Below are 13,056 nucleotides of genomic sequence, written 5' to 3' on the forward strand. Positions count from 1 at the left end.
TTGGAGCACAACATGATGGCAACATTTCCCCCCAGTGAAAGCGTGCACCAAAGCACACATAGAATACTGGACTCGCTGTGGCTTCACTTGATGTTGTTACACTTGTGAAGTTTGGACATATGTAACGTAATATATCTTTCTTTATTTTAAATTGTATTGTAACATTCTGCTAGTAATCTGAGGAGGACCTGATTTTGTAACTGTAACAGAATATTTTAACAGCGTTACATGTATTCCCTTACTCCCTCAGCCCACCTTCTGTACCAAGACTATATCTGTGCAAATGTTCTCCTTTGTCACCCTATGCTACAAGCACCATGCTCATTGTCTATATTTATTCTCTTGACCAAACAGCTGCTCAGTAAACCAATCCCTTACAAGTCGAGGGGACAGCTGCCATTCCACAGACAGAGACAGAGAAAGAGAGGGAGCTCAGGCCAGCCATCAGAGAGAGAGTGTGACAGAGATGATTGAGACAAGTTGAGAACGGTAACAGATAAGTGGACAGACATAGCAAACAAGACGACTGCATTTTGAAAAACACTTCGACAGACCTTTTGGAATATCTCCTCCAATTCAAGTAAAGTTGGTACAAATACTTTCTTGAAGCTGCGATGGCAGAGAGCAGCGGTTCACCATTGTCATCCTACATCATGGATGAGGAAACTCTGAAGAGAAAACAAAAAGAGAAGCTGAAGAAGCTGATGGCTACAGGAGGGAACCCAAGGCCTGCACGCTCTCTCCTCTTCCTGACACTGAGGAATCCCTTCCGCAAGGCCTGCATCAGCATTGTGGAGTGGAAGTATCCTCCTCCAAAGGGTTGGATCAGAAATATACCATAAGGTTTTAGGTGATTGTAGCTATCGTAGATTAACATGCAGTAATTGTAAAATGTTCAATGTTCTATTTTTATCACAGATGTAGTTGTATGTGTGTGTGTGTGTGTGTGTGTGTGTGTGTGTGTGTGTGTGTGTGTGTGTGTGTGTGTGTGTGTGTGTGTGTGTGTGTGTGTGTGTGTGTGTGTGTGTGTGTGTGTGTGTGTGTGTGTGTGTGTGTGTGCAGAGCCGGCCCGACCCATTAAGCGACATAAGCGGCCGCTTAGGGCTCCGCAGCCACTAAGGGCCCCATAGCAACAACAACAAAAAATTGAATTTTTTTTATTTAAATTGAATAATCTCAGTAAGTATGTTAAATTAATTTTGTTAATATGCGTAGAGTGCCTACTCTCAAAGTCATATATTATATGATTGAGTCAATCATATAATACATTAACCGTGCTTTACCTGAACCTCGTCATGACACTAGAGAGGACGGCAGGAATGTACACTGAACAAAAATATAAATGCAACACTTTTGTTTTTGCTCCCATTTTTCATGAGATGAACTCAAAGATCTAAAACATTTTCTATATACACAAAATAACCATTTCTCTCAAATATTGTTCACAAATCTGAAAAAATCTGTGATAGTGAGCACTTCTCCTTTGCCGAGATAATCCATCCCACCTCACAGGTGTGGCATATCAAGATGCTGATTAGACAGCATGATTATTGCACAGGTGTGCCTTAGGCTGGCCACAATAAAAGGCCACTCTGAAACATGCAGTTTTGCTTTATTGGGGGGGTCTGGGGGGGGTCCGAAAACCAGTCAGTATCTGGTGTGACCACCATTTGCCTCACGCAGTGCAACACATCTCCTTGGCATAGAGTTGATCAGGTTGTTGATTGTGGCCTGTGGAATGTTGGTCCACTCCTCTTCAATGGCTGTGCCAAGTTGCTGGATATTGGCAGGAACTGGAACACGCTGTCGTATACGCCGATCCAGAGCATCCCAAACATGCTCAATGGGTGACATGTCCGGTGAGTATGCTGGCCATGCAAGAACTGGGATGTTTTCAGCCTCCAGGAATTGTGTACAGATCCTTGCAACATGGGGCCGTGCATTATCATGCTGCAACATGAGGTGATGGTCGTGGATGAATGGCACAACAATGGGCCTCAGGATCTCGTCACGGTATCTCTGTGCATTCACAATGCCATCAATAAAATGCACCTGTGTTCGTCGTCCATAACATACGCCTGCCCATACCATAACCCCACCACCACCATGGGCCACTCGATTCACAACATTGACATCAGAAAACCGCTCACCCACACGACGCCACACGCGCTGTCTGCCATCTGCCCTGAACAGTGAAAACCGGGATTCATCCGTGAAGAGAACACCTCTCCAACGTGCCAGACGCCATCGAATGTGAGCATTTGCCCACTCAAGTCGGTTACGACAACGAACCGGAGTCAGGTCGAGACCCCGATGAGGACGACGAGCATGCAGATGAGCTTCCCTGAGACGGTTTCTGACAGTTTGTTCAGAAATTCTTTGGTTATGCAAAGCGATTGTTGCAGCAGCTGTCCGAGTGGCTGGTCTCAGACGATCTTGGAGGTGAACATGCTGGATGTGGAAGTCCTGGGCTGGTGTGGTTACACGTGGTCTGCGGTTGTGAGGCCGGTTGGATGTACTGCCAAATTCTCTGAAACGCCGTTGGAGACGGCTTATGGTAGAGAAATGAACATTCAATTCACGGGCAACAGCTCTGGTGGACATTCCTGCTGTCAGCATGCCAATTGCACGCTCCCTCAAAACTTGCGACATCTGTGGCATTGTGCTGTGTGATAAAACTGAACATTTTAGAGTGGCCTTTTATTGTGGCCAGCCTAAGGCACACCTGTGCAATAATCATGCTGTCTAATCAGCATCTTGATATGCCACACCTGTGAGGTGGGATGGATTATCTCGGCAAAGGAGAAGTGCTCACTAACACAGATTTTTTCAGATTTGTGAACAATATTTGAGAGAAATGGTTATTTTGTGTATATAGAAAATGTTTTAGATCTTTAAGTTCATCTCATGAAAAATGGGAGCAAAAACAAAAGTGTTGCGTTTATATTTTTGTTCAGGTTAATTTCCTGTGTTCAGTGAATGCAACACAGGCAAGACACCAGACCAACCAGAGAGTTGAATGGAAATAAATATCTGTCTTATTGGCTGACAGGTACCTATCCTGTGAGCTGTGACAATGTTTAAAACTGTCAGTCGGACTCAGAGTTTTTGAAGATGGACATAAGAAAACATTTTCTTAAAAAATACGACAATTCTCAAGTGGTGGCTCACACAACAACCCCAGAGCCACCACTTGAGCCAGGTAAACAAGGTATGTAAATGTCAGTAAACATCCAAGTTATGCGAACATGTAAGCAAAGCATAAATTACAGCTACGTTGACGTTACTTTGAATCGCGGGGGTAAGCTAAACCGTTAGCAAGTAGCTATAGCAAGCCAGATATATTAAATAAACACTTTGTCATACAATCTAAATGTAATGTTTTTTAGCGTTACCTGGTGATTTCAAAGAAAGCTCTCTGGGAAATGTTGACTTACTGTTCGACATGAAGCTAGAAGCTACCTTAACAGTTATGAAATACTATATGACAAAACAAGAATACAGTTTAAAAGGGGATTGATTTGTAAAATATCCATTAAGAAAAATCTGTTTACAGTTCTGTTTTATATGGGTGTTGAGAGATGTATCCATAGATCTCTTCATTTTGCTCTCAAAGTGCACCACATTGATGCTTTTAACTTCAATATTTAAAAAAAAATCTTTCCGGGGGACCATGCCCCCGGACCCCCCTACAGGAGGTTAGGTCCACGGTGTTTACATTGTTATTTATACAATATGTGTGCTTATGCTAACATCATAAGACAAAAGTTGGTTCTGTGTTGTGTGTAGTGAGAACGCGCTAGAGTGAGGGGGGCCCCCCAAGCCAAAGCTTGCTTAGGGCCCCCAAAAGTCTAGGGCCGGCCCTGGGTGGGTGTGTGTGTGTGTGTGTGTGCGTGTGTGTGCGTGTGTGTGTGTGCGTGTGTGTGCGTGTATGTCAAGTTGTTTGCACGTTAATTTGGTAATGTCTGTGAACTACTATGGCATAGAAGCTTCCTATAAATCACTTTCAGACCATTTGAAATCATAATCCTACTGGCAATCTTTGCCAACTGCGTGGCCCTGGCCGTGTACCTGCCCATGCCTGAGGAAGACAGCAACAACACCAACAGCAATCTGGTGCGTCTGCCTGCTTGTTTTTTGTATTATACAGCAACACTGACACTTGTTTTAAGACAAAGTTGGGACCCTTGGGTGCCTTCAGGACAGCCATACGGTTAGGGTCAGCCCATGTTTACCAATTAACTTTTTGTTCCATTCCAAAGTAGGCCATAAGCTCTCCTCAGTCAGGAGAAGCTCACCTTGACCCATGTTAAAATCAGTCTGCAGTTTGCCACATGGTTTATTATTATTCAGGATGATATTGGACATTTACAATCATTTGTTTTACTAATGGGACGGCATGACCTGCCCTGCTCTTCCTCTCATTGGCAAGTACTTGAGTTGTTTGGAGGAAATGGTTAGGTTTAGCCATGCTGAATCAGATAACCCAACCAGAGGCAGGTCATGCGTTTGTGCAAGGAAACTACTTAAGGCCCTGTTTTCAGGATATTGGGTTGTCAGAAAGTTCAAAATGTTTTTAACTATTGGGGTTTCAGAATATTGGCCATCACAAAGAAGAAGAATGCAAACGTTTGGTGATGTCAAAGCGTTGCAGGCTTGATGCAGTCATGCAAGCAAAGGATTTGCAACTAAATACTTCGTATTATTCACTTTTCACACCATTTTAAGTCTCTGTTCCTATACTTTTGCTCACTTGGAAAATGGGTGGGTTTAAACAAAAGGTGCTTTCTTCTCAGTTGTTTAACAGATCTAGATGTTAATACCTGGAATGAAAAGCTGAAACACTGACCTTTTGTCTCATATCCATCTTTTGATGTCAAACCTAATTGTTTTCAGTGTACAGCAAAAATAAAGGAATTGGCCTCGCTGTTCCAATAGCTTTGGAGGGGACTGTATATCTGAGACCTGTTGGAACAGTTGTTGGACCTGTTGTTATATTGTTGGAAAAGTGTATATTAGGGGAACTTTAAAACATTTCAGTTTGTAAGTGAGGTAGACCAACGGTAGACTAGCGGGCGCAACATCAAACTCTCATAAAGAAACATTTGCTGGGATTTTCTCGCTAAACAGTTGAAACAAAAATTGAGAGGTTAATGTCTAATTTATAATCTATTATTGTATTATTATTCATTTTATTAATATAACAGAATGTTGTCAAAAAATTATTTAAAAAAAACCTATGCATGATATAACACTGACTTATAAAAGTTGCTTAAGGCTAATTCACAAAGTAAGGCATATTCAAAGAAATGCCTTTGTTGTTTTACAGGAAAGCCTCGAGTACATCTTCCTCATCATCTTCTCAATAGAATGTTTCCTGAAGATCGTTGCCTATGGATTTCTTTTCATGCTGATGCATACTTAAGAAACTGCTGGAACATGTTGGACTTTGTGTGTGTATCAGTTGGGTAAGCAATGCACATTGTTATATAGATAAGCAACCATAATGTGTCACTACCAAAGAAAACATCATGTTTTTATTGTTACAGCTTGTTCACTGTGGTAGTGGATGCCATCAACCACATCAGTGGGGTGGAGGCTCCGGTCGGAGAGAAAGGTGGAGGCTTTGACATGAAAGCTCTGCGGGCCTTCAGGGTCCTCAGACCTCTTCGGCTGGTTTCTGGAGTTCCGAGTGAGTAAATATAGTTTCTGTAGGAGAGTGGGGTAGATGAGCCAGTGGGTAAGTTGACCCAACCCCTTTGTCTAGAGAACTGCACATTTGTGACCATAACTTCAGGAAGCACCTACCATTTATATTTGGCTGTGATGGAGAGAAGCACGTGGTAAAGTGATAAATGTGTTTTTTAGTACAAGTACATGTTCAACAAGTCAGGTATAATTAATGTTATGTCAAAGAAAATGTATCCAGGTCTGAAAATATGTAGCATACATATTCAGCAAGGTGTAAAACCATGTGTATCATTTAGCTAAAGATTACCATGAAGGACTAAGATAGATAGTTCCTTTCCAAAAAGTGGCTGAGGGGTGAAGTGAGCCAGTGGTTCAACGTAACCCCCCATGAGGCACTGCAGTTAAGTCTCTGTTATTTCAGTTTACACAACTGATTGGTTGTTTACGTCTTAAACATTGTGGAAACAACAACAGGAAAGATTGATTGTATATAGTTGTAAAAACATAAAATAAATAAGAACAATACACATTTTATATTTCACACCGGATTAAACATGAACTAAAGTGCTTGTATTGGCAGATGATCCTGTGTCAATGTAGAAAATTAGGCCTAATTCAAACAAATAGGCCTACTAGTAAAACAATGTAATTGTTTTTTTATTTAATGAAAATATATGAATCAACATTAACTACTATTTGTACTGCAGGTTGCAAATAATCACATCACTATTCCTATTCCACACATAGCCTACCTATCAATGACTTGTGTGTAGGGATGGGTATCGTTACGATTGTAAGGGTCAGGGGCGGTTCTAGGTGGGGGGGGGGTCAGTAACCCCGTAATGCTGACCTGGGTCCCCCCTGTGGCCACCCCTCCAAAATAGAGGTTTATAATATTACAATTTATTGGCTATAGCAGCACGATATGTGGAACTAATGTAATTTAGCCACTGGCCAGCTAAAGCACACGCAGGAATACAAAATAAAAAATGCATATCATCTCCAACCACAGGCCTTTTTACTTCAAGTAAGATTCAAGCCTAGACGTTGAAAGACTAAAAGTCACACCGCAGGGTGTCATTTGAAAGAAGAGAACACTCAGCCTGGCTGCATGAACCCGGATGTAGAGATAATACTTAAAGTTCCCCTATTATACTGTTTTTCATCAATATATTATAGGTCTCAGATAAATACAAAACATGTCTCTGGAGTGTTTTGCTCGAAATACCAAACAGATCATGCATTGTAGCATCCCATAATCCCTTCTGTTTCAAAAGTGCTGATTTTCTGTCTGTTACTTTAGATCAGGGGTCTCAAACTCAAGGCCCGGGGGCCAAATCCGGCCCGCAACTTCATTTTATGTGGCCCCGCAAGAGCTTGCAAAGAATATAATACGTTTATTATACGGTTACATGCCACTTTACAGAAGCAGGTTGCCCATAAACTACATGTCCCTGAAGAGACTTGCAATTATTTGCCCTGGATTTCTGCTTTCAGACGTAGTTCATTACTAAGTTATTATCCTATCCGATAATAATCCAATTCAGAGGCAATAATGTAATATAATACATTATTTTATAAATATACTATATATTTATATAGTTACAACCGGCCCTTTGAGTGCAAACTCTATGCGAATGTGGCCCACGATGAAATTGAGTTTGACACCCCTGGTTTAGATGGAAATAAGGAGCCCCTCCCCACGCCCCTCTGAGAGAGATTTGGTTAAAAAGAACACAATGGTGCTCTAGGATGAGATTCAGGTGATAAGGGGGGGGGGTTACCTTGGTTGCTGATTGGCTAATGGTTACACAAGACAAAACATCGTAATGACATCACAAAGTGGCCAAAATCTGATCAGCTCATTTTCAGACAGGTTTTTATAAAAATGGATCAAAAAGAAAGAGAATCTTTGTTCCTGAAACTTTCAGAGTCTCTTTCCACAGAGGGGACACATGTTGATGTAGAAGAGACATGAAGAAGAGGGGACACATGTTGATGTAGAAGAGACATGAAGAAGAGGGGACACATTTTGATGTAGAAGAGACATGAAGAAGAGGGGACACATTTTGATGTAGAAGAGACATGAAGAAGAGGGGACACATGTTGATGTAGAAGAGACAGGAGAAGAGGTGACACATGTTGATGTAGAAGAGACATGGAGAAGAGTTGACACATGTTGATGTAGAAGAGACATGGAGAAGAGTTGACACATGTTGATGTAGAAGAGACATGAAGAAGAGGGGACACATGTTGATGTAGAAGAGACATGAAGAAGAGGGGACACATGTTGATGTAGAAGAGACATGAAGAAGAGGGGACACATGTTGATGTAGAAGAGACATGAAGAAGTCTCTAACTTACCCCTTAGATCAGGGGTGCCCAACCAGTCGATCTAGGGAATCTCCACGCGATCGACCGGTCGATCGCGAGGAGATTCCCAGTCGATCGCGAGATGTGTCTAAAAATAGAACAACAATATTCTGTTTTATTGTTAATGTCCTATGACATAATCTTCCTGTGCCAGAATAATGCATTGAACGCATCAAGCTTTGTGATTGGCCGGCGTGACCCCATGTGTCGGGGCGTGGCTGGTGGCAGTGGGCAGTATTTCGCTGACTTTGTCCGTGTCAACAGGAGTGACAGTCCGCACACACACAAGACCGCAATTATGGCAGAAGCAAAACATATATAATTTTTTACTCCGAGTGGGAGGATGATTATTTTTATCTATTCCAATTCAAAGTCCATCTGTCTCATCTGCAATGCGAGCGTGGCTTTATCGAAAGAAGGGGTAATTTAGGAGCGGCATTTCAAAACAGTGCACAAACGCTACGAGACGGAATTCCCTCCTAATTCTGCCCTACGCTCCCAAAAGGGGAGGGGCCTGAAAGGACAGCTAAATGCACAGCAGTCCATTTTCACCAGGCCCAACAACAAGAGCAAGGCTGCTACCAGAGCATCTTATCGTGTCAGTCACGTTCTTGAGAAACACATGAAGTCTTTCAAAGACGGCGAAGTTGTGAAAGAAGCATTCCTGGTTTTTGATATAATAAAAACTCAAGTTAGATACCGTTATTAATCAGCTGTGAGTTTTAGTTTGTTTGAACTTAGTCATTATAATTATTGTACAAAATGGTATAAGAATGCAAACTTAAATTGATTATAGTCTATTATCAATTCAGGTTAAGAAACTACTGTTGCTTGCATCCTATTTTGAAGGCATTTCTTTTTATAATCTACTAAAATGCAACAACAAAAGGGTTTGATTCTATTAATTTTATCTTTGTTATTGCACTGTTGCAGCAGATTCCTGTGTAGCTTCAGATCTGAGTTGTCTTATTAGTAAGCCTCATTTATACTTTTGAAGCAACACTATTTTTATATAATGGCAAAGAAAGGGTTCAGAGTATTTTCTTTTTTTCCTGTGTCATATGTGGCAGCACTGTTCAATGTTTCTTGAAAACATTACCCACTGTAGTGACGTGTGAATAAACTCCAACTCTGTATCAACAACACTGTTGTGTAACTTCAGTTAAATACTTGTATGTGTGTAGATTAGAAAGAGGTAAGAAAAAGGATCTGCAGTATTTTATGAAGTATTAATTGTACAAAGGTCAGTTTTATACAAGTAGAAGTGTGTATTTACCTGGTAGTAGGCTGTCAGTAATGGATACGCCTCTCCATTTGGACTGGTAGATCTCAGCAGACTGGCAACTTTAAAAGTAGCTCTCGGTTCAAAAAAGGTTGGGCACCCCTGCCTTAGATGGTGCAAGTTAAGCCACAAGACCACTTATTTTGAGAAGTCATATTTTTATGGCCCTTTGTGATAGATGCATTATTTTCATTTTGATTGACAGAAGACATCCTGAAGTAAAGGTTGTTGTTCTCATTTGACTTCTATCTCAATTTTCCTTGTCTACAGGACAAACATAAGTACAAATTGGTTCATTTTACCCCCACTCTCGCCTACAATTAAACTATATAATTTCATCATGCTAGTAACAATAATAATTACATATCGTAATAAAGGTTTATGACATTAAGTATTACTGATTTGGTTTATTCTTGTTCATCCCCAGGCCTTCAAGTGGTGATGAACTCCATACTGAAGTCCATGCTGCCCCTCTTTCACATCACCCTACTTGTCCTCTTCATGGTCACCATTTACTCCATTATGGGATTGGAGCTCTTCAAATGCAAAATGCACAAGACCTGCTACTACATAAGCACAAGTAAAGTATGCAGCACAGGGTTATACATAGTGGTAATACTAGAAATGCACTATGGGGTGTATCGGGGGAAATACTGACCTCATGTGTAATGTTTTGGCAAGAAGTTTTCAATCAAATTGTTTTTCTTTCTTTGCTGTGAGTAACTTTCCCATGATTTAACTTTTTCATTTTAAGATTGTTTTGGGCCAGTTTAGCCTTGACTAGAGAATGGCAATGTTGAAAGGGGGGATGGCTGGTGTAAGAAGACTCCTTAGTAAGGACTGAGCACAAAGTTTGGCTGCCAGCTCAAACCACTCAGCTATGCAGCCGCTCAGGGATATCACCTTTTAGCTATTGAATTTTCTTCTGTATTACAACCCGCAAAATATCACTTATTAGGGCCTGAGCCCGACAGAGTCGGAGCGAAGACCTATTGAAATCTTTGTGATTCTTTTTTTATTTTTATCATTTTTTGTCTACCAAATGAATTGCCTTTTTTTGAGGGCCTTAGCAGGCCTCAAAAGATGGGAGATTCTTTGCACACTTGTCCGGTCTTGTGAAAAATGGGATATTTCCGGGGTTTCATAATTACCGCATGCAAAATGGCTCTATAGCCAGGGATGCACATCACTTTTTTAGTGAGTTACAGATGTAGCACCACATTTTGCACGTCCCTACCTCGATCCTCGCTGAAAGGAAAACCCCCCGCATGACGTAGTGAATACGTTTCAGACTTGATACGCCTCCTTGATAAATTATAATGAAACCAGCTGCAATGGATCATGGATCCACCAGGGGGAGCAGTGATTAAAAAGCTGCCACACTGGAACTCAAGTGAAATAAACAGCTGATACAGGTATCTGATTTAGCGGATCTTTGTTAAGATCCATATGTCACGGATAGGATCATATTCTGTGCTAAATAAGAGACATGTAATCATTTACAAAGCATCACCATGTTTTATTTAACAACATAATGTTGTTTAATCCACGTTGGCGTTTACAAAGCTACAACTACAAAAACAATCGGTTTGTTTTTTCATCAGGAAATGCAGCCCGGCTCAAACTAACGATTTGTAATCATCATCCTCATGATCATTTAATGTATCATATGTTGGCCGAATTGACATGAAAGCACTAACAAATATGAATATGCTGTAGTCACCTTCATTAAAACGTTATTAACGTGCCTAAACTCAGTAATTCACTAAAAAGAGGTTTCTTTTTAATGGAGCCTTGTCATCTCACTACGGGCAAAGGATAATATTTACAGTGTTAATAGTTTACTGTATTATGTAAGGGACAATGTGCAGCGAGGCGTTCATTAGGGGGAAAATAACACCCCACAGGCTGATCAGGGAGCGCGAAGCGGAGGGATCTTGATGAGCCTGAAGGGTTATAGAAACAAATATGTTTCTGTCCTTGTTTCTGTCCTTTAAGTAGGATTCAAACCAATTTAGAACTGTTTCCGAAAGTCCCACCCAGTTTTCCAGTCGGTCTAGTAATATGCTGTGGTCAACAGTGTCAAACGCAGCACTGAGATCTATTAATACTAACACTGAAGTTCTGCCACTGTCTGTGTTTAAGTGGATGTCATTAAAGACCTTTACAAGAGCAGTCTCAGTGCTGTGGTTTGGACGAAAGCCTGACTGGAACACATCAAAACAGTTATTTAAATGCAAGAAATTACTCAAACTGTTGAAAAACAACTTTTTCAATGATTTTACCTAGAAATGGGAGGTTTGATATGGGCCTGTAATTGTTCATATACTGAAGCATCTAGATTTATTCTTTTTTAAGATCGGTTTAATGACTGCAGTTTTCAGGGCCTGTGGAAAAACACCTGAGTAAAGAGACTTGTTTACTATATGAAGTACAAGTACATGAAGTATGTGTACAAATGACAGGACTCTACACATTGGAAATGCGTGCAATACGCAGAAGTCCGGTTTTGCGTGCATATGATACGCTAACCATTCCCATTGAGCTCTGAGGCCGAGTTTTGCGTGCATATGATACACCACTTATTTTTGTCCGGTCGGGTCTTGGAAGACCGGAAGCTGTGTGGTTCATAAAAACATGTTCTTACTCAATACCAAGCCACGATTATTGTTTTTATTTTAAATCGTATAATGTCGGACTTTTTTTGTCGTCTGTGAGGAAAATAAATGGCTCAGAGCCTCAGAATACTGAAGTCTGTATTTTTTTAAATCTTTTTTCCTTCTAATTTGTTATTCTTTTCTAAATAACACACTGTTATTTACTCACCAATAACACACAATTATCCTTGTTTTTATTTATTCGTTTAATTCTATAATATTGGGCTTTTTAGCCATAAATAAAGTCACCGGAAACAGACGTAGGCCTATAAGGGACATTTCGAGCATCATTGCGATACACACCACACACCCACTGAACTGATTTCCCAAGATCCTCAGCTTGAAGCTCGGTGATTGGATGTTTTAGCCACAATGCACGTTGGGATATGGTGTTAATGCGATATGATATCCGAAAAACCTTTCAGAGTTTAGGCTGGCCGAAGACACTACACTACCTGTAGCGGCGATCGTTAATCAAAAAAGGCCACTCATGGAGGTTAGCAGTCAGAGTTCCCAACGTGTGTTGTTGTGAAGGATGAGGTCCACCATGACGTAATTTGTGATGCTTTATTTACTTGTCCACGGTTAAAATGTTCTTTTAAGACTCACTCAAATCTTGTTTAAAACATAACTATCACGCACACGCTCAGACACAAACAATCACGGTCAACACCGTTGAAAAACGTGTGGCTTCCTCTCTAACCTCTCATCCCAGCTGATTACCCATGCCCACACATATAGGTTAATTACCTCCCGTGCTCCCAGGTGCGCAGATTGGATGATGACGCATTCACACACACATAGACAAACCCTGTGCACAACCCAAAGCAAATTGGCTCCAACACTACCCATAATCCTCAGCTATCGTTTGGGACTACAATCCTGTTGCTTGACAAACCCCGTGACTAATCTTCAAACTCCCCCCCCCCCCCCACCGAACTACACATGCTGGCTATTGTGTTTCGCACATGGGTTTCGCAACATGTTCTATGGCACGTCTCTACCGGGAATTGTAGTTTTAGAAGACGTTTTCGTTTTTCCCACAATTAGAAG

General features: G+C 41.0%; 1 pseudogene; it reads left to right on the forward strand.

Moving 5' to 3' along the window:
• Nucleotides 1-433: 433 nt before the first annotated feature.
• LOC117534476 lies at nucleotides 434-10,016 on the forward strand (annotated as a pseudogene).
• The last annotated feature ends 3,040 nt before the right edge of the window (nucleotides 10,017-13,056 follow it).

Source organism: Gymnodraco acuticeps, unplaced genomic scaffold (genome assembly GCF_902827175.1).
Source record: "Gymnodraco acuticeps unplaced genomic scaffold, fGymAcu1.1, whole genome shotgun sequence".
Taxonomy (NCBI): domain Eukaryota; kingdom Metazoa; phylum Chordata; class Actinopteri; order Perciformes; family Bathydraconidae; genus Gymnodraco; species Gymnodraco acuticeps.